This window comes from Sorex araneus, chromosome 10 (genome assembly GCF_027595985.1).
Source record: "Sorex araneus isolate mSorAra2 chromosome 10, mSorAra2.pri, whole genome shotgun sequence".
In the NCBI taxonomy this organism is placed as follows: Eukaryota; Metazoa; Chordata; class Mammalia; order Eulipotyphla; family Soricidae; genus Sorex; species Sorex araneus.
The window spans coordinates 39,296,252-39,318,255 of record NC_073311.1 but is presented as its reverse complement, the minus strand read 5'-3'; the positions used below and the strand labels follow the sequence as shown (position 1 = coordinate 39,318,255).

The 22,004-nt window shown below is 34.6% G+C and overlaps 1 long non-coding RNA gene across 1 annotated transcript in view; it reads right to left on the bottom strand.

Moving 5' to 3' along the window:
- The window catches only part of LOC129399181 (uncharacterized), a 107,204-nt gene that overhangs the window by 15,843 nt on the left and 69,357 nt on the right, over positions 1 to 22,004 (bottom strand). Inside the window, exons 7-8 of the long non-coding RNA XR_008626970.1 lie at positions 19,289 to 19,496; positions 5,469 to 5,545 (exon numbers count right to left, since the gene is read on the bottom strand). This is a non-coding gene — a long non-coding RNA (uncharacterized LOC129399181). The remainder of the gene's footprint in view (positions 1 to 5,468; positions 5,546 to 19,288; positions 19,497 to 22,004) is intronic.

The window sequence follows — 22,004 nt, the reverse complement described above, 5'->3', positions numbered from 1 at the left end:
AACAAAGAAAATGTTCATCAATTTCTCGAATATTTATACTGCCTCATCACACTTATACTAGCAATAAAGTTTGCAGGTGAGAAATTGAGATGGAAAATTTACATATCTATGCTTTGTGACAAATATGCTACCTAGATGAATCGGAGCTAAACGTACTTAAGAAATTCCTGGTTGTTTGGCTGAAAAATAAGTGACGGACGGTCCTATGTCCATGGCTTCTTTTTTTTTTTACTTATCTCCTTGACAATAGACCTGGAAACAGATATAATTTGCAGAATATTCTTGCTGAATGCTCTTTAATGCCACCATATTTTTATCCTATCAGGCCTAATGGTGGCACAGTTTGTTGTCCTTTTGGGCCAGCTGTAAAAGGAAAATGCTTTGAAAGATACACCCCAGTAGATAAACGTAAACTTAGTGTTTCTTTGGCTTTGGGGATTTGCAGATATTGAGATTGCCTTCTGAGAAACTGCTCCTCCAGCCATGAAGGGAATGGGCTATTTTACAAAGCAAATGAATACATATGTATACAAAAGGTATTCTCAACGCTTTACCAGTCATATGGTAAGTAAAACATGTTCTCTGCTGCAATCCAAAAAGGATTTGTTGCTCAACCATTTTTTCCCCTTAAGGACATCTTGACTCCTTACTGGGCCATGTTTTAATGCTAATGGTGTGCAGATGTGTTTGTTCTATCATCTTTTTTCAGGCTTTAAAACCATTCAGGGTGAACATTCAGGAGTGGGCAAACTTTCCACTCTACACATTCTAAAACACATTTTTTTTCTGTTTTGTTGATATTTCCAAATCATCTTCCCTAAACTTTGTCTTCATTTCAATTTTCTTTTTTTTCAGTGACCCAAAACTAGACAAACAGACTGTACTTATACTCTATATTTTTTTATTAGCCAAATGTAAATGAAGAATTAAACTCACCTCTACCTTTTAAAATCTTATTAATCCAGTATTTCTTTGTCTTCTTTCTGTCAAGACATGAGTCAAGCATTTTCCCCAGGCATCCAGGGAAAATTCAAGAAGATGAACACACAGAGTATAGAGACACAGAAAAGTAGCTACAAGACGTGAGTATTTCTCCTTCACATGGTAAAGAGAAAGAGAAAGGCCACCATCAGGCAGATGAGTCCTATGGCCCCTGAGAGGGAAAAGGCCACAGTGACAAAATCAAACAGCTACTGTGTCAGAGCAATCTTCCTGGCCTAATCAATAATGAGGCTTCCCAATGCATTTCTAATTCCCGCTCCAGAGTCACCTCTACCAGGGTAGCCTCAGCCTCAGTGAATTTTCTGCTGTGTCGATGTCCCTAAAAACGACATTCATTTAGGAGCTGCAGCTGGGGTCAAGTGAGGTTTGGCAACATGGGGCTGCCAAAATGGAGGCTCTCCTCTGTTATTATCTCTGGTCCTTTCAGCACTGAAGTAGACAGTGCTGGGAGGAACAGAGGCAATGTGTGTGTGTGTGTGTGTGTGGAGAGGGGGTGGGGGAGCAGGTATGCTCCTAACCAAGGAGGGGATGAAAACAATTTAATAAATGTACACATTTTCAGGGGATGAGAGACTGGCAGGAGAGCTGTTCTCAGGGCAAAGAAGACAAAGTAAAAAATAGTATTTTTCAAATAATCTCAATGAGTAGCACCATAAATCAATAAAAAGAGTTAAGCTCATCTACCTCAGAGACAAACCCTTCAAGGGTTTGAAAATGGCAGCTCAATTTGGAAATTTGATGGAAAAATAATAATAGCTGATAAGATTAAGGCACATCTTGTTCAGTAAGTAAACTTATACAAGCCTCTTCCTTTCCCCATTTTGTTCTTTGCTTACAATGACTAAGCACTCAGTATTGCACCCATAGATAAATCTCTCCTGTTATCTGGAATGTTATGTCACCTAGTGAACCATCACTAAAATAAGAAAGGAGCATATTCCAGTTTTTCTTCCCACCCAGTGACACAAACAATCTGTAAGCATCCTGCCCTCATCCATCTCCTCTTCAGCTATTAAGCTGCTGTATACGTATTTATGTGGAGTCACAAGTAGCAGTGCTATGTTTCCAAAGAGAACTTGCTCATCCTTTGAGTATTTTTCTTTACCCAATGTTACACTGAGCAATCAAGAAGCCCTTAAGTAGGTAAATAAACTGAGGTACATTTGGGATATTGTTTAATTTTTCTAAGTCTATCAAGCTTAAATAAAACATGGAAGAAACTTAAACACATATTTGCAAGGTAAAAGAAAATCTGGAAAGCTTTTATATTGTTTTATTCCAATTATATCAGGGTCCAGGAAAGGCAAAACTATGGACACAAACACTTACGAACACACACACACACACACACACATACAGATTAATGATTGCCAGGAGTGGGATGATAGGATTTCATGGAAAGATAAATGTGCAGAGCACATGGAATTTTTAGGGCAGTAAAATCACTGTGTATGGTATGATGATGATAAATATATGTCACTATCCATTTATCTGAACTCATAGAATGTATAACATCATGAAAAAATTTCAAGCAAATAATAGGTTTTTGATGAGTAGGATATGTGAACATAGGTTCACAGTTGGTAAAATTGTGTCCTTTTGGTCAGTGATGTTGATAACTATGGAGGCTATAGACGTGTGGAAGAAGGAATATAGGAAAATTCTTTATTTTCCTTCCTTCATTATGCTATAAACCTAATTGCTTTTATAGATAAGTCATAAAACATTTTTTATGACCTGCTATATTTCTGGCCTTGCCATATTACAATCCCGATAGAAAGGCAAATATTCCTAGTCCTATATTGTGGTTACACTTTCTGCTTTTGAGAAGAGCTGGGTGGAGGATAAAAGTCAATGACTAAGAATCCTTTCCAAAGTCACTAACTGGAGGAAGAGACACAGGCAAGGATTTTTCTTGAGTCAGTTCAGTAACTTTTTATTTTAAAAAAAAAAAGCTTTTCCTAAAGTCTGCAGTGAACTATGTCTATAGGTGTTATTAAAAATTCTTTTCAAGGGGCTGGAGCTATAGGACAGCAGGTAGGGCATTTGCCTTGCACGCAGCTGACCTGGGTTCAATCCCAAGCATTCTGTATGGTCCCCTGAGTACTGCAAGGAGTAATTCCTGAGTGCAGAGCCAGGAGTAACCCCTGAGCACTGCTGGGTGTGACCCAAAAAGAAAAAAAAATCTCTTCAGTTCTAATAATTACCAAAATCTCCCATTTAGCACTATGATATACAATTTGAAAATCAACTTCTTAATCTTATACCTGCCCCACAGTAGAAGCATAATTTGTTTCCTCTGTATATGCAATGTCAACAATGAAGGGGATGGAAACAAGAAAATCTAAGGAAGGTGACTTTGAATGGCAAATTAGTCAATAAATATTATTAGTGGCTTTTAGGTTTTAAATATGGCTATCATTGTAGTGGTAGTGATGATTCCATAATATATATAAGTGGAAGGAAGCAGCCTACAGACAGTACGATGATAAAATATAAGATTATGACAATATAACCATCTGGTTTTATTTATCTGACTCTGACTGAAGTCATGGACACCTCTTAAAGGCCTTATATAAATTTCTCCCATTATTTTCCAATATCTATTAATATGTTTACTAGTAATAGCTGCTATTTCCTGGGGTTTGTTATAATGAACTTCGTATTGCTACATATTTTGCACGAGATACAGCGTTTAATTGCTAGAAAAAGGGATGCATATCCTACCATATTAGGTTATATTGAAAAATATATATTTAGATAAAAAATATATATTATCAAAGAAGAATCAGTAGTGGCCTGTTAAAGAAAAATAAACTATTTAATACTTGGATGGGATTTCCTAAAGCTAGTTACATCTGAAGGGGTGCAAAAAAGAATAATTTGGGCATCTGGATTGACTAGAAAAGGACTCATGAAAATAGTTTTAGTTAAACGGCACTTCTGTTCAGGAAAATGTACAGATAATTAGTATAATTCTCAGTTGTAATGAAGATAAAGTACTTCTGGATATGGTAGAACGATGTTCGTCCAATATACACAAATGCATTCCTACAAGCTAGGTCCTTCTTCTGCAACATTATCAGTTATTACTTCCTACACACTATTCAATCTCCAATTACCTATGTGTATAGTGGTGATTTTAACCAATTTGTAGGAGGGTTACAATTCTGTTTTGACTTTTTTCTTTTAGCTCTCAGAACAAATCATATACTACATGGGTGGCCAAATCTGTGCTGAGGTAGAAAAACTAATCTTTAATTTTAGCTTAATGAAACATATTTAGGCAGGCATATTTCTGGCAAAAAGCTTTAAAATATGCATTCTTTTCTAATGTAAATTTGATTTTTCTATCACCATTTATTTCAGTAAAAGTGAAACTCAAGCAAGCCAAGTTATAATCCAGTAACTATTTTTCCATTTAGTTGACTATATTTTTTGGGCTTGTTAATACCACATTTTAATTAATACAGAAATATGAAGAATTTATTGATAGCTTCTATCCTCTTATTTTCTGTTTTTTTCATAAAAGAACAACAATAAGTAGGGAAATCAATGAAGAAAGTAATGAAAAAAATGCCACAATTTCCCTCTTCTTAGAGGAAAATGAGAGTAATTTTCCTTGCATCACTGGATTGAAATGAGAAGAATATTTTAAAATTGCATGGAATAACTAGATCATGGCGATAGTTTTGCGATTGAAAGGGTAGATGGATAAAACCTACAGATGACTTACTTTCAAATCCTGAAAGCCATATTTTTAACAACATGTGAAGATGCATGAGTTCAGGCTTTTGGGTTTGAATCTTAACAGTCACATGGTAGTATTCGTACTTCCGATTTCCCATCCCCCGAACAAGAAGACTAATAAGCCCTCCACCAAAGGTCTTTGTGAATATTAGCAAGAGCATGTGGACATGGACACAGAGTAAACAGTTTTTGTTTGGTATTATTATGACTATTCACACTCACACAAGAGACCTAAAATATCTTTTTAAGTCCTCCTTGCTATGCTGACTTTAACACAAGGGGGGATTAAAGATCATCTCACTTTCTCAGTGACAGCTAATTTATTCATGATCACACAGAGTTTACCATGTACCAAACTGTACATTGTTTTTTTACCAGGCACAAAAACTTTTCTGTCCTTATAGAGTTTACATTCCAGGTAAATGACAGGATCTACACAAGTTTATCATTAACTATCTGTAGCTAAAATGCAAGGTATGTGGAAAAATGCAAAGTGGCTTTAATTCTAGTTATATACTAAGTCTTAGTCAAGAAAACAGTCATATCCTCTTCGGAGCAGGCTTTTTCTCTCAAAGAAAATTTCAAGCTGACATTCTAGGTAACTGCCTCCCCCAAATCCCAACCATTTGGATGCCACAAAGATGATCCAGCATATGAACACATCCAGATAGACATATGTACACTGGTTTTCTAAAATGCAATGTGTATATAATTACCCGAATGGCTGGTTGTCATATCCATCTGGTCTTATTTCCATAGCACTTGAATGCCACAAGAACATAAACCCTAAAAGCTAGAAAACAGAATTTAAATAACCAAACACATATGAGGTGTGTTTTCAAAAGCATCAAACAAGCAAGCACTCTGGTAACTTCATTAACTTTTCAGCTATAGTTTAGAGTAGCTGAGGCTAAACATAAAGGCCCAGAACATAAAAGACATTCCACCCCCAGGCCTCATTAAGTGGGCTTAAGACAAGCTTGACAAGCTAATGACAAAAATCTAATTTGGAATTTCTAGATGTAAGGACCTGAGCAAGTCCAAATATACCAAAGCTTTACCATGCATGCTGTCTGAAAAGGCAACAACCCTGTGTCAATTAGGTCCATGTAGTTCATGAATCAAAGTCCAGGGACGGATGTTGTCCTATTCACCCACACTCAATAGCAAATTGTATTGTATATGTTTTGGGATTTGAATTCTGGTCCTATTTAAATGACACAGATGTTGTAGGTACCTAAATTAATAGCGGTCTCCAGGGAGATGCTCATCAGACTGAATCTCCTGAACAAACACATGACTAGAATCTATACACCACACTGTTCAGAGAGCATTTTGCTGCAGTTTAGTTAGCATTCAGCAACTGCTTTAGGTATGTGTATTTCCACTTGAACTATTTTGATGTCACCTTCTTGAAATAAGAGCATTTTTTATGCATTCCACAATTTATTTTAAATTTATTTTGGGCTATATTTACATTTAAAAAGTTGAAGATCCAAGTACTTTGGTCTGCATCTATTTAGTGGAGAATAAATAATCCACACCCATATTTTCTGATATTAAAGACTAATATATATTCCAGACCTAGTGACAGGAGAAATAAATGCTTATTGAGTAAATACATGAGTGACCAATGGATCACTTAGCACCAATGGTTTAAAGAAAGAAATTTTCACTTCAAATTATATCACTGCTATAATGATAGCCTATCAAATAATGGTATGGTTATTTAAAATTGTTGAACTTTTTATATGCTTATGTACCTTTTGTAACACCTCATAAGAACAAGGTATTGTAAGATATTTATTGAATCAGTAAAATGCCTTAGCTCAATATAATAAATATTAATAATTGAAATGGTTCATTTGGGTTACTTTCCTGCTTTTGTATTAGAAAAATAATACATTTTTAAAAAAATCTGGTTCCATTGCCAATCTCATAACAAATATTTAGGATTGTGCTTATGTTTAGACCTTGAGGTTTTTTCCCAAACCTACAAGAGATCCTAGGGATCTGGTCAGTTTCCTTTTAACATGACCTATGACAATAGGAATGATCATGTCTCACTGTTATGAAGAACACAAAGAGTCTCAATTTCTAAATAATTGTTTATTGAGGAGAAATGAATTCAACTCCATCTGTCAAAACTAGGTTAATATCCTGGATTTTATAATATACTCATTCTTTATATATGTATTTGAATGCCATAACATTCACTTAGGACATTATCTTTTATCAATATTACATGAAGAACTTGCATCATTAGTTCCCTTTCTTCAAATAGTCTAAAGAAAGACTACTAATGTCTTTCCTGTCCCTCATTATAGTAAGAGACATTAAGAAGTCACCTAACATCTCTGCATATCACGTTTATAAAGATGAATGGGGGGCTGGAGTGATAGCACAGTGTGGAGGGCATTTGCCTTGCATGCGGCCAACCTGGGTTCGATTCCCAGAATCCCATGTGGTTCTCCAAGCACTTCCAGGAGTAATTCCTGAGTGCAGAATCAGGAGGAACCCTGAGCATCACCGGATGTGACCCAAAAAGAAAATTAAAAGATGAATGTGATGTCATTTTCCTTATCTTGTTATGTGAAGATTATAAATGATAATGTTGTAGAGATTAGCTTTTGGCTATACAGTGCTACTTACAGAGGAATAGACATTATTTTAAAAAGAAAGAAGATACAAGTTATAGTACCACCTATTTAAGAGCCAGGTGTTCAATTTTGTTTTGATGTAAATTATATGTGTACATATATTTGCATACACAGCTACACCTGTAACAAAAAATGCTTGCATAATGGTGGAAATAGGAATCGCTTTACTGAATAAATATTTAAAAATAAATGCCACATTAAAATATTTAATTGCATCCATTGGCATTTGATGTAGAGCTACTGTACTTTTTATAGTAATTACATCTACTCTTTATTTAGTGTCAACTTGACACTAGGTATTGGGTTAAAGTGTTTATATCTGTATGTGGTTTATGCACCATATCGCTATATAAATGGATTCTATATTATTCCTTTTATTATACCAATAAACTAAACTCTAAAGAATTAGAAAAGTGCCCTAAGGTCACCCCAATGTATCAAACTCTGCATTCTCCTCACCCTTTGCTTACCAATTCAAGTTCCATTCACTTTAAATTTGCATTAATTAAAGGGTAGCATATGTTACAATTTTTAGGGGAAAAGTTCAAACAAATTCTGTTCTTTGTGAAATGTTAGAATGCTTTGACCAGACCATAAAGTGATTTTTTTTTAATCTGGAATGATTTTTTAAAAATTTTAAGGTACACCAACCAGACCATAAAGTGATTTAAAAAAAGTCTGGAATGATTTTTCAAAAATGAGAAACTTTATATATTTTGACTTTGTGACTATATCCAGTGTATTCAGCATTTCAGAGCCCTGTTTACACCCAAAAGTGCTCAGTTGACCATGTGGTGCTAAGGATCAGTACTATGACTCCAGCATATAAACACTCAATTCTGTTCAGAGGGTTTCATTCTTTAAATTAAGGCCTTCATCAGGTAATAATCAGTATTCTTCTATATTGGTTACTGAGATTTTTTTTTTTGTTGTTGTTGTTGTTGTTTGCTTTTGGATCACACCTGGTGATCCACAGGGGTTACTCCTGGCTTTGCACTCAGGAATTAGTCCTGGCAGTGCTCAGGAGGCCATATGGGATGCTGGGGATTGAACCCAGGTTGGCCATGTGCTGTACTATTGCTCCAGCCTTAATATTGGTTACTGAGAGTTTAAATGAGATTAATGACCTTGATTTTACTCATTGGTAACCACAGTTCATTTAAAGAGTACCTTGAGTACTCTTACTGTTTGCAATCAATTATCATGTGATAAAACACTATGAAGGCAAAGGGATGCATTTAACCAAGAAGTAGAAGATATTCCTCAGAGAAATTACCTACAACCCAGCTTTTTGGAAAGAAACCAGCATACAAGAAAGCCAAGAGTCAGATCAATCTTAGAATATATTAGCAGTACTTATAAGTACTGAAACTAAATCAAAATTTCTTCAAAGGATTAAGTTTCACAGTCTTTAACTCAGTCTGACCTGCTTCCCCTCTCATGCCAATTAGAGTTCAAAGGAAAGATCTCTACAGTTCATTTGCAGACTCATTGAACCTTGGGCACAAGTGATAAGTCCCTAATAACTCATGAAGATAACTATATTTATCTCAAAATTAACCAATTTGCACACTGAAGTTAAATGATTTGCCTAAAGACAATCTACTGGAATGTGGGATAAACTTCCGTAACTCTCTTTCACATTTCAAATTACTGACCTCTTTTCCCAGTTTAAGATTATCATAAACACATGTCAATAAAGATTATAGAAGAGATTTTGACACTGAACATGTTCACATTTAGAGATGGGAACAAAATGAAAAAACAGAAACCTAAAATATTCTATCGATACATTAATAAAAACAACTTTGATAGCACAGATAACCGAATGATTAAGAATGAGTCTTTTCTTTCAACGAGGATCTACAAACTGACATTTTTAAAAATGGAGCAAAAGCACAGCAGTTAGGGCGTTTGCCTTGCACGCAGCTGACCAGGGTTTGATTCCTCCCTCCCACTTGGAGAGCTTGGCAAGCTACCCAATATCCGGCCCGCATGGCAGAGCCTGGCAAGCTACCTGTGGCGTATTCGATATGCCAAAAATAGTAACAACAAGTCTCACAATGGAGACGTTACTGGTGCCTACTCGAGCAAATCGATGAACAACGGGAAGACAGTGCTACAGTGCTTTACCTTAGTGGACCCAGAAACATGGAAAATAAACACACATGATATTAAAAATCAAACATGTTGGTCAACTGGTGTCTGAATTAAATTTATTACCTAGAGTTGATTTTAATGAACACACACACACACACACACACACACACACACACACACACACATACACACATCACCCCTTATACTAATGAACTGTTTTGAGCCGTCATATAACAACTACCCTTAGTCATAAAGAAATAAAACTCTTCAAGCTTTCAAGAATAAAGAAATTCTGAGAATTAAGAAATTTTACAATAATTTTCTAGCCACACTCAGTGGTGTTCAGGGATTCTGCATTCAGGAATTACTCCTGGCAATACTTTGGGGAACATATGGGATACTAAAGATTAAACCCAGGTCAGCCATGTTCGAGGCAGATGCCCTATTCACTGTACTATCTTTCTGGTACCCCAATAAGTATGGATAAGTGCTGTAAAAGACAATATAATTCTTAAGGTGACACTCAAAACGTTCTATTAAATAGTCATTACTTTAATACATGAATCTTATTTTTGAAACATTGTGATTAGCTTCATTAATGAGACACAAGTAATAATAATATGCTAAAATTGTTATTGATACAAAAATGGAATGCGAATATTTTACACAGTACTTAATATTCTTTTTCTCCATTTTGATATAAGCTATTTTAAGCAATCTGTGTTTTCCTGGATAAGAAAATAGTATTTTAACATTTTTTAGCAAAAGATGTAAGGGTAACAGTGTCACTATCACAAATATCTTACTTTTAGTATAAATTCCATTGTAATTTTGCTGCATCCAAATCTTTTTTAGGTAACCCAAATTACACAAAACTTTGGGAAAAGAAATTAGCATAATTAAAATAATTCAATTTTTGGCAATTATAATTCACACTTAAACCTAGATTAAATATGCCAAACTATAATTATGTTCAAATTTGCATCATGAAAATTATCCCCATTTTGCTCATGGCATCTTAAATATCTAATAAGGGATCTTAAACTCTTAAGTTTGAGTCAAGAGGCCTTATTTTCATAGCCGTTGGGAAGAGAGTTATTATGCAGTAAGCATAGTTATTCAGTCTCTTGGGAAAGGAGCAATGGGTCCATTATTTTTTCCACTACAAGATGTACAGGATTTTGCTGTTAGATTTAGCTATCTCAAAATAACATTGCCATTAATAAATGTTCAATACTATGCCACAACGGATGGCTAAGATTAATCTTTTATGTGGCAGAGACATCTTCAGCAAAGCAGGTCATAGCTAGAATAAATGTAAAAGCAAAAAAATAGTACTATAGTATTTAAAAACTAGGCATTTGAGGGTCAGGGAGATAGTTCAGTTGGCTGGAGCACATGCCTTGCATGCTCAAAACCTGTTATTTCCAGTTCCAGACGGAAGCCCAGCCACCATTGATGAGTTCTGAGTATCACTAGGGAATGGCCCCCACAGCAGCCTGAGCATTGCTTGGAAGACACTTAATCCCCACTCCCTAACCCAAAAACTGAGTTCTTTTGAAAATAATAGTCCTTGCCTCTCAATTTTTAAATGATTAAAGATATAAGACAAGCTGAAGGCCATGCTAACTCTCCTTTCAGCCCTGTGAATTGCTCACTGATTCTTAAGAAATTCTATGACTGAACTTTCATTATATTTACTTGGGATGCAAAAGGAAAACACCCAGAAAATACGATTCAGAGTAAGCTGTCTATTTATCTAACCTTTTTGCTATTTGATTTCATTAAATTACCCAGTTGATGTGATTAAACCTGCAAGGTGGTTTATTTATTTTCATTTTCTGTATAGTAGTAGGTGGCTAGAATCTGGGAATATATTGGTCAAGAAATAGATGAATCTAGACATGCAGAGCTAGCACATTGTCAAAGCACGTGATTCTTACCAAAAGAACCTCATAAATTTATCCCTAGTTGAGTAAAATATTCACATTAATACTGGAATAAAGCAGAAGAACCCTGGCTGACATCCCATCTGTTCTTATGAATTAAATTTAGAAATCATATGTAATATAGACATTTCTGTCTGAATATCATAAAACCCTGACACATCCAGGCTTTCATTAGAAAGCTCCACGATGTGACTTGAATAACAATCTGTCTTAGCTAATTAGTATTTTCAGTTTAGCATATTCACTTCCAGACATATTGCTGTTTGCACATGGTAATTTAGGTAAACAGATACCATCCACAGCTGCATCAATTAACACTGCTAATCAAAACTGAATTCAGGTAATTAGGCACATTTATGCAAAAAAAAATGTGTAATTTTGTAGAAAAACTAGATTCTTCAGTAATATGTCAATAAGTAAAAAATCTCCTTTTGCTTATGAAGATGAAGAATGAGGGGAGAGAAATCATCATTAATATATACATCATGCAGACAGAGTAAAAATTCCTAAATTAAATCTCAAACTGTAATTGGTCTGTATTTTCAGAAATTGGATCATATTTTTCATAAATGTTTTCCTCAATGTTTCCACATAATGTAGTTGATTCACATCTGCCTAAGGGTTTAATCATCATCAAGCAGGACTCAAATGGTTAATGAAATCTCAAGTATTTATATAATTAGAAGAGATGTTGGTCAAATGCACCCTTCCATCATGCTTAGCATCTTTGAGGGAAGATGCTCTTACTATATCTTATTTATTACAAACTTTAATTTTCTCTGCTGATGTGTACATTGATTAGTAGTTTGAATTAACGCAGTACTTCTATTTTTCTGCCTATACTCCTTTCTATACTCCTAAGCTCCTCCAACTCAATGCAGTGTCCCTTAGTGGAGTTTTTATCAATTTTCAAAATGATTATTAGGAATTATTTTTTTCTTCAAATAAAAATTAATCTGTGGATTTTTATTCAATGTATTAAAAAGTTGAGAAAACCCTAAGTGACCAACTAGTGATTGAACAATAAAAAGTAGGAAGATAAGACCATTTTAAATTAAAACCTAAAAGAATAGCTAATTCTATGTGCACAGCACACTTCGACTCTGCAACTTTGTTAACCATGCTAATTTTAAAAAAACATTCTATCTACTTATCTAACTAGCTAGCTGGTGAATATCTATTTTACCTACTCTTATCTACTTCTTTCCCCTTTAGATTTTAAAATTTTGATTTAATTCTTAGTACAAGTGCAAGTTCTTTCAAAGTAAGATTGAGTACAGTGCTTTTAGATTTATTTTAGTGGAAGCATGATAGTCACTTTCAATTTGGCAAACATATTCTCATTATTTATCATGTATCAGTCACTCTTCTAGGTCCTGTGGATAGATAACGAGACAGATTTAGAGCTAGCACAGTTCTCTGAACCATACTCAGAGATCTAACAGGCCTAAAGAATCAGCTTTCCAAAGATAAACCAAACATCCAAGTAGAAATCTAGTTATCAATTCCAAATCTTTGAAACCTCCTAGGCTAATTTTGCAGTTTACTTAACCAATTCTAACTTTTTGTTTTAATAAATCGAGGAAGGATAACAAATTGTTCGCCAGGTAGAGTGATTTTTTTCTCATATTGTTATCTCATTTGAATTGTGCTTTTATTTTTATACTTATCAAAAATGTTTTCTCCACATATTCTTTCTTTATTTTGCTTTTATGCCACACACAGTGGTGCTCAGAGCTTATTCCTGCTCTATACTCTGGGCTTACTCCTGGCAAGACTCAGGGGGACCTTATAGACTGTCTTGGATCAAACCCAGGTAGGCCTTATGCAAGGCAAATGCCATGACCCCCCATCCACCATATTTGGCATAAAAACTTTCAAGAATTCCTTGTAAAACAGAAATCCAGCAGACTTTATGCTCATATTCAGTTTCAAGATCATAACCATAAAATATAGAGGAACATTAATTAAAATGTTGGCAAAGTACTAAACCAATGAAAATGTATGAGCTGGAGAGATACAAACTGTCTTTAAACAGAAAAAAAAATTAAAGTCAAATTTTAGAAGACCCATTTCTTTTTTTCTTTTCCTTTTTTTTTTTTTTTAGTTTTTGCGTCATACCCGGTGATGCACAAGGGTTACTCCTGGCTTATGCACTCAGGAATTACTCCTGGCGGTACTCAGGGGACCATATGGGATGCTGGGATCGAACCCATAAAAGACCCATTTCTTTTCTTTTCTTTTTTTTTCTTTTTGATGATATGAGTGTGAGGAAAAAGAGGCTACCAGGTGGTTAGGGTATGTGTGGGAATGGGAAGGGGTATCAAAGTGTGTTGGGGGACAAACTAGGGGTTCTTGGCCTGGTGGTTTAATGCAAGCACAGATTGCCAAAGTTGGGTTCAGGGGCATGTGGTGCATGCGGATTACCTAGGCACCTAGTGGCCAGTTACAATGCCTGGGATCAATGTGGTGTTGGGACCAGAACCCAGTTGGATGAGGGATGAACATGCCCCTGACTACTGTATCATCTCTTTGTCCCTAGTGAACAGGAAGACTAATATGAGATATTAATATCTGACAAGACAATTTGGGGGGCTCATAAAAATTGACACTGTAAGAAAGAAGTGCATTCCATCAGTGTGCCCAGAAACAAATCATCTGTTCTCTCTGTTGTTCAAAAAGGGTTGGGCTGTATATGCAACTTGCTGCTGGCTCAGGAATCATTCCCAGTGGTGCTTTGGGGAGCAAATGCAGTTCGAGGAATAGAATGGCGCTAGTTGTAAAAAAGCTAGAACTCCTTACACCCTGTACTATGTCTCTGGTTTGTAGTCTTGGTATTCTTAATCACCTCTTTTATTCCACTTCCTGAGAGGAGAATCCGGAAATACTTTTTCCTTCTGAGTTCCTGCATTTTAGAAAATCCCTTTGGAGATAGTATTTATAATCCACTAAAGATTCCTGTGCTTAGTCACTAAATTTTAACAAAGATGTATGAAGCAGATATATCAAGAAAAGCTCTGCCAAGGAAGGTCTTGAACATGGCATCCTACTCAGCCTGTGTCCCTGACCAGTTTCCTGACATAAGGTGATTCACATGCTTTCTTGAATCCTAATTATTGGTTCCTAAAACATACCTCGTAAGGGGTATCTGGAATGTAGGAAGTGCTCGATAAAATCCTGTTGCAACTGAATAAAGAGTTCCAGTAATATTAATGTGAAAGAAGATTGTTTTTTTTTAAATTAGAGTGCCAATGTAGACCCCCACTACCACTAATCAGGCAGTTGAGTTCCCCCCATCTGGGGATATATACAGAGATCAGCACATGTGGAGCGCAATGGATAGATAAGACTCGCCCAGGGAAAACTACCTTTATGATCATGCTGCCTGGTAAGTATGCAAAAGGAGTTTTTAATCAAAGCCATTTTACTAAGGAATTCTCCAGATTCCTAAAACATTCATACATGGGGTAGAATGATTTTAAACAAATACCCTGGAATGTATCAAGAAGTCTCGATAAATTAGGCAACTTTCAATTTGCTTCCTATTCTCCAGCTAATGCTAGAGAAGTAACTCAATTAGCTAAGGAGTTAACATCACAGCCTTTACACCCCCATGTACTTTTATCATTTTACCAAATTATGTTAAATAACTGAGTTAGCTATTGTCAACCAAACTCTTTTATTCTAGAAGGACTACTTGTTAAGTAGAATGACTTGAAAAATCCCTCCACACAACTTTTTGACAATTGTTGATTTTAAATCCCTAAAAAGTAAGTGCTTAAGATTGCCGCATGATCTTTCTTTTTGAGCCCTGCACAATAAAATAGCTCATGCAAGGTTACTCAAAATTTGTGAAGAATCAAATTAGCCTGTATATATAAATAAATAATAGGCAATGCATAAAAGGACACCAATGGTCACTGGTTAGAAATAAAAGTATCCAATAAAAACATGTGTTCTCTGAACAGTTTCAAACAGATTCATTTTGGCATGCTAATAGCAAAGAATGGTATTTAACAAACTCTAAGAAAAAAATGTCAAATCTGGGAATGGATGGATTAGAAAAGAACAAACTGGCAGAAACAAAGAAGTAATATTGTCTTCTAAGCACACTGAAGTGAAACACATGCTTGTATTGGGGAGTTAAAAAATATAAATATAATTTTATTTGCCTTCACGCTTTCACCAATTCTCTTTTCTAAGGCAAAATAAATTTCTCTTTGGGTCAGAATTTTTTTGATGCAAAAATTTTCTAATAATTAATGACAATATAGAGAAAGATGCTCAGTAGTTTCCCTCACAAGCATTTTCTACTTAGGGAATACTGTATTTACAATACATCTGAATACAAAACAACAACAACAACTTTGTTCTGATAAGCAGTAAAATGAGAATAATCAACTTAGAGAAAATTGTTGAATTATATCTGAATAATTAATAGTGTTTATTTTAGGGATTTAATTTACTTGTGTTTATTTTCTCAGGAAAATTGTCTATAATAAGAAAACAAGTATTATCATGGAACAACTGAATTTGGGTTTAGTTTGATAATCCAATGTACCACGGTAAAGCTGATAATCTACATTTTATCAGGCAAGGTACAGAATAATATATTTGTTTAAAATTTATGGTTGAATACTAGCCCCACAAATATTAAGAGTTGGGATATTATCCTTATAGCAAACAAATCTTAGTTAAACATGTTATTAATCTATGCTGCAAGGTATTATCCAGATCTCTGGAGAATGCCAGAGTCACTTTGCAAACTGAATAATCGTAGTCACTTTATCACAAGTTTTTTTTATATTTGACTTTCTTCTTAGGCCTGGAATAGCAACCTCTCTTTCAGAAGCATGTTAAAAGAGTGCATGAAAAGCTCATGCAAAATGAACTCTAGCACCTTGAGCTTCTTAATTTTTACACTATAATACACTGGACTTTTCTACCTTGACACATTCAGAATTCTTTGATGAATTCTTTGATGAAAAGAAAGAGAAATAAATTACACATGGAATGAGAACTTTTATTATCATTTTAATAGTATGTAAGCACATGAAAGGAAGATGCATGCACTGTGAGGTCGAACCTAAAACTAAAAATACTCACTGACTCAGTAATGAAAAATTTTAATATGATCTGAAATATGGAAACAGCTTTTTTGCAGTTAGCTAAACATGCAACTTTTCACAAAAAGTGGCAAAAATTTTAAGAAAAATAAGATAAAATGTATTAAAAAATATCCAATTAGGTGACCTTATAGGTATTGAGAGTTTGCTCTTCATATAACATTTTTAAGTTATGGCAAATAGTGAATATAACCATAGACTATCAAATCACTGGGAATAAGATTCCAAACACTGGAAAGAATCAACTTTCATGAAGCGCTTCGTAACTAATCATATCCCCAAACATAGCATTTTCAGGAGACAAAACATATATTAATAGGGACTTAGTATTCATCTTGGGTGGTTATCATTGGATTTAACTAAAGATGTCACTGTTATTTATTCTGAAGCTTTTTCTGATATGCCTAGATTATTTCCTTTGGAAAGCACACATTGTCAGTATAAGGAGATAGTCTCTAGTCCACTGCTTTTGTTGGAGTGGGTGTTTTGATGCTCTGAATGAGAGTGATTCCTGGAACTCTCCCACATACTTCCAATTACCTATACATTATCTGTATTCTCTGCCTCAAAATTCTGTTGCTAAAGCTGTGAGCCTTCCCAAGCAGCATCCCATTCAGACGTGCAAAAATAAAAAATTAAATAGGAGGGTTTTGAAACTATTATGATGTGAATGGCATATGACCTGCTCAATGTTTGCATTTAAATTGGCTAGAATAATTCAGTCCTGGCTTTTAATTTCAGAAGGGTTAATCACCCTAACAAAGGTCAATCAAACTTTAATCTTCGATAAAATTGCTACAGCCCCAATCACCTGCAGGACATTTATTATATTCCTATTTCCATGCGAACGAATGCATTGCTTTCATTATGCCTCGCTAATCTTCTAACTCTTTACATTAGCACATTTAACCAAAAAAAATATTAGTGCCTTTGAAACTCTGACAAGAGTTCATTTGTACACATCTCTGGAGATAATCCTGTTTTTAAAAATGAGTGTATCAGCTGTAAACCACTTCTCTGGCCTTTTCTAATCTTCACACACCTCTGATACCCCAACTGAGTTCTTAGAATAGCAAATCTCAATTACACAAAATATTATGGAGCTTTAGGTTAAAACAGCATTACATTATTTTAGGAACTTAATCCCCTCCCCCATTTTCTGTGATTATGCCACTTTTCTACTAATATATGTCCATAATCATTGTTATGATTTTGAGTAATATGCTAACCATATTTGAATAACAGGAGGAAGACCTAAACTTATTTATTTGATAAATATGGATTAAGTACCAATTACACACCCATTTCTAGTAGGATGTGATGCAAAATCAAATTTTAAAAAAAATTCATAAGAATAACACTGTTCTAAAATATTACGTACAAAATATGTTAATACAATAGTTAAAACTACCGCTTACGTATGGTATTTCTTATCAAAGCCATTAAGTTTTAGTGAAAAACAAATGGGTTAAGTCAAATTTTAACCAAAATTTAACTAGATTAGCTTTGTTTTTAAATCTGCACAGTAAAATATTTTCAAATCTGTGATTTTGTAAGATGGCTCATGTTTTAACTCTGAGAATGTAAAATTTTCAAATTTTAAAATGATTATATTCTGACTAGTCTCCTGTGGTTAGAAGTAAAATCATGAGAAAGTTTAAATGAGATTAATAAAAATATTCATGCTGTGCATTAATCTGTTTCCAAAACTTATTTTATGATGTTCAAACTGCCATTTAAATAAAAGACAAATAATAATGGGCAATGGTAACTTTTCTTTGGCCGTAAAAGAGTGGCCTGGATGACTACAGAGGAAAAGTAAAAGCAAAACCCTAAAGTATGTCTCTGATTATACTGCAGATTAATCAATCTTGGCTTTATAGTGGTGGTGTGACACAGCATAAATAAACCAAACTTCCCCTTCTGTATTTTCTTCCCCTCTCTTTGTACTCAGAAGGAACACACAAGTGACTACACAGAGATGCTTGCCCTTCCTCATCAATATTCACATTCATTAATTAGCAATATGTGAAGACTATAATTTGGGAAATTCCTTAGAGCCTTACTATTTAATCAAGCAAAGTAAATAAGTATAAAAGAAAATACAGGTATAATGCAAATATTCAGGCTTACACATAAATTCAAGAATTTCTAAATATTGTGGGAAAAAAACCCTAATTTTTATATTTGAATAAAATTTTTATATTTGAATAAAATCAAGATCTCTATCCTCCCTGCCTCCAGTTAAAGTATTTTTAAAAACTAAAATAGGACCTGTACAGATTCTATAAACAAACACATTTTCATTTCCAGCTCCTATACCTAGGTTGACACAATCAAATGAAACAGTAACGACTTTTACATAGTTGGTCAAAATAAGTCTAATGCTAAACAATATAAATATTCAATTGATCTTTGCTACCAAATAGCTATTCTGACAATGATAAAGGTTGGCTAACAAAATACAGCTTTCTATCCCAATTCCACATAAAAAGCTATTTTAATATATAGATGAATTTTTAGATTTGGGGGGAAACCTGAAGCTTTCGGAAAATAAGCTTTAAATGCCCAAGAACTGTAAAGATTCTCATAACAGTATCTTCCTATGAATACGATATCGGTCATAAAGCAAAACAGAATTCTCAAACAATTAAACAGAAATATGAGCAAGAAAGCTTTTGGTATTACAAAAGAAACATACCTTTGGCTGAGTAAGTTCACGGTTTCTCATCTTGTCTATACAGCTTTGCCGTTCCACCTTGAGCAAAAGTCAACTCTGTGTCCCTTGTGATCTTTGTGACAATGTCATCATATCACTGGCAAATTATTCGATTAAACTTTGCAGACATAGTAGCAACTTTGTTAATTATGATATTAGCCAGCTGGTGAGTACAATCAATCAGTCAACGCTGTAAGAAAACCAGACAAAGACATCTAATCATTGCAACCAGAGCAGATAAATTTTGTTCTTTTCTTATATGTGTCACAGATTCTTCTACCCCTTCTGACCCTCTCCTCAGCCACTGACTGTCAATTTTAGATTCTGCAAGCTCCCAGCTTCCCTTTATCCTTGCCTTAGATCTGAAAACTCCTGGTTATCAGGAAGACACACGTCACCAGCTGTCTCGGGGCAGGAAAGCAATCAGGTGAATACTACTTATTATCTTGCATTGCTTTCCGAGGAGTGACAAGATTGATTTTGGACCAAGAATACATTCAGATCTCAGACACGTAGTTCCGGGGGTTTTGAGTTCAAATAGTAGGATACGTGCAAAGTTGCAAAAGGAAGCACTTTGATACCAATGTTAGAAATATAAGGTATTATACATTTAATGAGAATTTTTAAAAATCTTACATAGCTCCTATCTCAGATGCCTTTTAATTTTCTTTTCACCTCTGTGCTACCTTGGTAATTATTAGGGCTAGCTACGGGGGAAAACCTGCTTTATAACTAAGTAGCCTTAAGTCAATCCATGAAAACAATAATCTGACATTACGCAGTTATTTGCCATCATCGCTTTTGTCCAGAGTAAAAATACTGTTTAAGTTCCAGGATTTTCCTCAGCAGTTCAAGTCATAATTTTATGGTATAACTAATTTGGGCATCTCAGCTAAAAATAAGTTATATGTCTTTGAATTGAGAGGCAGATGTCTTTATACCCTAATACAAAAGTTTCCTTCAAAAGCTCATTCAACAAAGTGTATTTTAAAAGTCAATTAAAATCATATAGAATTGTCAATCTATCCATTCATCAGCTGATCTATAGGTAGATACGTACACATAAAGAATCAATTAAAATTAAATATATTGCTTAATACATAATTCTAATGTACCATAAGTCTATATAACAATACATTTTTTTTCATTTGGAGGCTGCACTTAGGATTTTTTCTACTGGCTCTTTGCTCAGAAATCACTTCTGGTGATATTTGGGGGATCGTATGCCGTGCCAGGATTCAAACCAGGATTAGCTGTGTGCAAAGCAAGAACTTTAACCGCTGTACTATCTTTCCAGACCTACCAATACTTTGGAAGGTAAAACATTTAGTTGGTAAGTAAATACTTGATCTACATGATAAATCATTAAATTGATATAATAATTACTGAGGATTATTTTCACATATAAATGTTTAAGCATTTATAGTAAACATAGTAGACACAGTAAACAGTTTTCACTGCATAATTTAAAAAGAAAAATAGCAATCCAATAAGAGATAGAGTCATATTCCTATAATAGAGATTCCAAAGTCCCTGTATTTGAATTATTTAGCTATTTTGAAGAAAGAGAAATGTTATTGGATAGAATCTCGAATACATAAAATAGGGAGATGATTTAGGGATCTCCAAAACTACACAGCAAGATACTTTCACCTCGGAAGATAAAGGGGTTTCTTAAAACAGAGGTGAGAGTAGAAAATATGATTTCAGGAACTCAAATTTTTTAAAAATGTTTTCAGACATATCTGGAAGCAAAAATTCTTTATCCTTCATTTTTTGTCCCAAGCTAATATTAAGGACTAAATCAGATTCCATAAGAGCAAAGAAATAAAGAAGTCAGGATGTTTGAGGATAAGAGTGCATTGAGCACAATATAAAAGACAAAATCATCTTAGATCTGACTTCTCAAAAAATACAGGTTGAGATGAAGAATAAATATTTTTACTGCTCACACCAATCTCTTCAAGGCCTAATTAATCTTCTTCTAAAATTAAATAATGCAAAAATATACTACTCTCAGGTTCTTATGTCAGTGGTCAGATATTATAAATACATACACTGGGGCTAGGAATACGGCTCAAAGGATTGAAGAGCCAGTTTTGCATACAGCTTTGCCTTTGCATGCAAAGGTTCATTTCTGACAGCATATGATCCTATTAGCACTACTAGGTATGGCCCCCAAAGCACTGTAGCATTGTAGCACTGTTGTCCCATTGTTCATCGATTTGCTAGATTGCGTACCAGTAATGTCTCCATTGTGAGACTTGTTACTGTTTTGGGCATATCGAATATGCCATGGGGAGCTTGCCAGGCTTTGCCGTGCAGGTGGGATACTCTTGGCAGCTTGCTGGGCTCTCCGAGAGGGACGGTGGAATTGAACCCAGGTAGACCGCAGGCAAGGCAAACGCCTGCTATGCTATAAAAGTGGTATACAATCATTGAAGTTCTATCTTTTTAAAATGTTAAAAAAAAGAGTCCATATCTAATATAATTTTTTCAATTGTAATACCTCCAATTTATTCCTGCGAAAGTAATTCTCCAGATAAATTAGTTTAAAAAGTTCTTTACTTTTAACCATATAGTACTTTTTCCCAAGAGAATTTAAAAAACAAATAAAAAATTGTGCTGCATACACAAATTTCTATATTTCAATGGTCTCAATAAAAGACAATTGGAACAACCGGGTGTACCCACAGAG